The 5,209-nt window shown below is 36.9% G+C and overlaps 1 non-coding gene across 1 annotated transcript; it reads left to right on the top strand.

The window, feature by feature from the left end:
* Positions 1–3,075: 3,075 nt before the first annotated feature.
* Positions 3,076–3,182, top strand: LOC116762986. Its single transcript, XR_004352403.1, has one exon. It is a non-coding gene; the product is annotated as a U6 spliceosomal RNA (small nuclear RNA).
* The last annotated feature ends 2,027 nt before the right edge of the window (positions 3,183–5,209 follow it).

Here is a 5,209-nt window from a genome sequence, read left to right as displayed (position 1 = left end):
AAAGGATCATACATCATGATCGAGGGGGTTTGTCCCAGGAATGCAAGAATTCTTCAATATATGCAAATCAATCAATGTGATAAATGATATTAACAAATTGAAGGAGAAAAAACATATGATCATTTCAATAGATGCAGAAAAAGCTTTCAACAAAATTCAACACCCATTTATGAATAAAATTTTGCAGAAAGTAGGCATAGAGGGAACTTACCTCAACATAATAAAGGCCATATATGACAAACCCACAGCCAATATCATTCTCAAGGGTGAAACATGAAACTATTTCCTCTAAGATCAGGAACAAGACAAGGGTGTCCACTCTCACCAGTTATTCAACATAGCTTTGGAAGTTTTAGCCACAGCAATCAGAGAAGAAAAAGAAATAAAAGGAATCCAAACTGGAAAAGAAGTAAAGCTGTCCCTGTTTGTAGATGACATGATACTATACATAGAGAATCCTAAGGATGCTACCAGAAAACTACTAGAGCTAATCAATGAATTTGGTAAAGTAACAGGATACAAAAATAATGCACAGAAATCTCTTGCATTACTATTCACTAATGATGAATAATCTGAAAGACAAATTAAGGAAACCTTCTCATTTACCATTGCAACTAAAAGAATAAAATACCTAGGAATAAACCTACTTAAGATGACAAAAGACCTGTATGCAGAAATCTATAAGACACTGATGAAAGAAATTAAAGACAATACAAACAGATGGAGAGATATACCATGTTCTTGGATTGGAAGAATCAATATTGTGAAAATGACTATACCACCCAAAGCAATCTACAGATTCAATGCAATCCCTATCAAACTACCAACGACATTTTTCACAGAACTAGAACAAAAAAATTCACAATTCGTATGGAAACACAAAAGACCCTGAAGAGCCAAAGCAATCTTCAGAGGGAAAAACGGAGCAGGAGGAATCAGGCTTCCTGACTTCAGACTAGACTACAAAGCTACAGCAATCCAGACAGTATGGTACTGGCACAAAAACAGAAATATAGATCAATGGAACAGGATAGAAAGCCCAGAGATAAACCCATGCACGTATAGTCACCTTATCTTTGATAAAGGAAGCAAGAATATACAATGGAGAAAAGACAGCTTGTTTGATAAGTGGTGCTGTGAAAACTGGACAGCTACATGTAAAGGAATGAAACTAGAACACTCCCTAACACCATACACAAAAATAAACTCAAAATGGATTAAAGACCTAGATGTAAGGCCAGACACTATAAAACGCTTAGATGAAAATGTAGGCAGAACACTCTATGACATCAATCACAGCCAGATCCTTCATGGCCCACCTCCTAGAGAAATGAAATAAAAACAAAAATAAACAAATGAGACCTAATGAAACTTCAAAGCTTTTGCCCAGCAAAGGAATCCATAAACAAGATGAAAAGGCAACCCTCAGAATGGGAGAAAACATTTGCAAATGAAGCAACTGACAAAGGATTAATCTCCAAATTTAAAAGCAGCTCATGCAACTCAATACCAAAAAAACAAACAACCCAATCCACAAATGTGCAGAAGACCCAAATAGAAATTTCTCCAGAGAAGATATACAGATTGCCAACAAACACATGAAAGGTTGCTCAACATCACTAATCATTAGAACAATGCAAATCAAAACTACAATGAGGTATCACCTCACACCGCTCAGAATGGCCGTCATCAAAAAATCTACAAACAATAAATGCTGGAGAGGGTGTGGAGAAAAGGGAACCCTCTTGCACTGTTGGTGGGAATGTAAATTGATACAGCCACTGTGGAGAACAGTATAGAGATTCCTTAAAAAGCTAAAAATAGAACTACCATACCACCCAGCAAGCCCACTACTGGGCACATACCCTGAGAAAATCATAATTCAAAAAGAGTCGTGTACCACAATGTTCATTCCAACACTATTTACAATAGCAAGGACATGGAAGCAACCTAAGTGTTAATTGAGAAATGAATGTATAAAGAAGATTTGTCATATATATACAATGGAATATTACTCAGCCATTAAAAAGAAACTAAATTGAGTTATTTGTAATGAGGTGGATGGACCTACAGTCTGTCATACAGAGTGAAGTAAGTCAGAAAGAGAAAAACAAATACTATATGCTAAGCCTTTTATATGGAATCCAAAAAAAAAATGTTTCTGAAGAACCTCGGGACAGGACAGAAATAAAGATGCAGATATAGAGAATGGACTTGAGCACATGGGGAGAGGCAAGGGTAAGATGGGACATAGTGAGAGAGTGGCATGGACATGTATACACTACCAAATGTAAAATAGATAGCTAGTGGGAAGCAGTTGCATAGCACAGGGAGATCAGCTTGATGCTTTGTGACCACTTACAGGGGTGGGATAGGGAGGGTGGGAGGGAGGTGCAAGAGGCAGGTGATATGGGGTTATATGTATCCATATAGCTGATTCACTTTGTTATACAGCAGAAACTAACACACCATTGTAAAGCAATTATACTCCAATAAAGATATACATAATAAAGATTAAATAAAGATTACAATAATGAAAAGTCATTTTGGTGCAATAATATTGTGAGGTAGGCAAGACTCAGATTTTCTGTTTGTAGGCCTTTCAATGATTTGATCTTGCCAGAAATCCATAGGAAATTATTGAATACTTTAAGAAGTCTGGTGTTTTGTGTTTTAAAGCCTGGTGTTTTATGTTTAGGTTCATGTTTTAAAAAGGATACTCTACTGGGTAGAGATGAATCTGTGAGAAAGCAAGAATGGGTGTGGGAAGCCCAGTTAGGAGACAAAAAGTAAAGATGCACAATGGCTCCTTCTATTTTTTTCATATTCTTTGATTTTATCCGGTTTGGGTTTTGTCATTGAACTCAGATCAATATACATTTGCTTAAAGAACAAGAAAAGATTTATGAATGAATAAGTCCAGTTCTGTTTGGCGAAGGAGAAAAACTCAAACCAGCCATGCTGTGTCTTCAGTGCCTGTACTGTTTGTCACTGATGCCCATACTCCATTTAAAAAGCTCAAATGTTTTATAGCATCATGAAAATACAGAGAGCAAACATATACTAAATATAAGAGTGCTCGCTTCGGCAGCACATATACTAAAATTGGAAAGATACAGAGAAGATTAGCATGGCCCCTGCACAAGGATGACACGCAAATTCGTGAAGCGTTCCATATTTTTTTTACCATATGACCCAGCAATCCAACTACTGGGCATATACCCTGAGAAAACCAAAATTCAAAAAGAGTCATGTACCAAAATGTTCATTGCAGCTCTATTTACAATAGCCCGGAGATGGAAACAACCTAAGCGCCCATCATTGGACGAATGGATAAAGAAGATGTGGCACATATACACAATGGAATATTACTCAGCCTTAAAAAGAAATGAAATTGAGTTATTTGTAATGAGATGGATAGACCTAGAGTCTGTCATACAGAGTGAAGTAAGTCAGAAAGAAAAAGACAAATACCGTATGCTAACACATATATATGGAATTTAAGGAAAAAAAAATGTCATGAAGAACCTAGGGATAAGACAGGAATAGAGGCGCAGACCTACTGGAGAATGGACTTGAGAATATGGGGAGGGGGAAGGGTGAGTTTTGACAGGGCGAGAGAGAGTCATGGACATATACACACTAACAAACGTAGTAAGGTAGATAGCTAGGGGGAAGCAGCCACAAGGCACAGGGATATTAGCTCGGGGCTTTGGGACAGCCTGGAGGGGTGGGATGGGGAGAGTGGGAGGGAGGGAGACGCAAGAGGGAAGACACATGGGAGCACATGTATATGTATATGTATAGCTGATTCACTTTGTTATAAAGCAGAAACTAACACACCATTGTAAAGCAATTATACCCCAATAAAGATGTTAAAAAAAATAATAAAAATAAATAAATATAAGAAATCACTCACTGGTGCATTAGGGGAAGAATTTGGAGAAGTTCTAGGAATAAAGGGCAGATATCACATATCTCGATCCTTGTGGACAAGAAAGTAATTAAGCAAAGTTAAAGGTCTTTTTTTTTTAAGACTGCAAAAGACATAGAGATTCCTGAGGTTCTTGGTAATTATGCAACAGAAATTTAATCCAAATTGGCAGGGAATTAGTCTTTGAAGGATAAAAAGATGATAACTAGGTCCATTGACAATATGGTGTGAATATTTTGTCTGAGTTTAAGAAGAGGTCATTCTATCAGTTTCAGTAAGACTTAAATATTCTATTAAAATGAAGATATTCTAAACATGTCAGACTTTAGGAAAAGAAATCCAGGAATTACAAAGAGATATTCTAAATTGCAAGTGCTTGATAACCATCCAGGGTTGAATTAATAGCCACAAAAATACGAAGTAAATATTTCTGTTGAAAATTCTCTCAAATTTATCCTAAAAGTATATAAAATGTTCAAAGTTAAAATAAAGTTGAGGCTTTGATGTTTTGGAAATATCCTCAGTTGGCTTTGTGAGTGGGGCTAGGTGAGGGTTGGGTGCCTCAGCCTAAGGTCCTGGTGGTGTGTTCTCAGTTTTGTCCGTGGGGACCTGCTTTGATTTGCTTCTCCATGGAGGACTAGTGTCCCCTACCCCTTGTTTTTATTTTCAGAGATAATATCCAGAGACTGAATATTTTAATTACCTGGAGAAGTGAATTCTAAGTTCTAGAAAAAGGATTGAAAAGCACAGTCTTAAGGGAAAGGGTAACCTGATGACACATGACACAGATTCTCATCAATCAAAGAACCAGTTTGCCTCAGACTCATCACAGATTCTGTGAATCACAGCAGAATTCTTCTAACCTTATTGAGAAAGGAGAGAGCCTGGCATGTAACACCCAGTATATTATATCTGGGATCCAGTCAACCTGAGGATAATTATTCATCTTACTAAAACCCTTTTGTTGGCACAACATTGTAATGTAGTAGACAATACTTTGGAGTCCTACACACGGGTCAGATACCGGCTTTATCAATGATTAGCCTTGAGACATTGGTTATGGTACAGAACTTATCTAAGCCTCATCCTGTCATCTCTAGAATGGGGATAATGACACTTTTTACTTTATATTATTATTTAGGGAAGATGAAATGATTTCATCAATATAAAGAACTTAGCACAGTGAGTGGCACATAATAAACTAATTGCACATAATAAACTAATAAACTCCTATTAGGAGGCCTTTCAGATTAAGTATGATCTTCAGTTCCCATC

Source organism: Phocoena sinus, chromosome 11, assembly GCF_008692025.1.
Source record: "Phocoena sinus isolate mPhoSin1 chromosome 11, mPhoSin1.pri, whole genome shotgun sequence".
Lineage (NCBI taxonomy): Eukaryota > Metazoa > Chordata > Mammalia > Artiodactyla > Phocoenidae > Phocoena > Phocoena sinus.
This window is presented reverse-complemented; position numbering and strand designations above follow the sequence as displayed.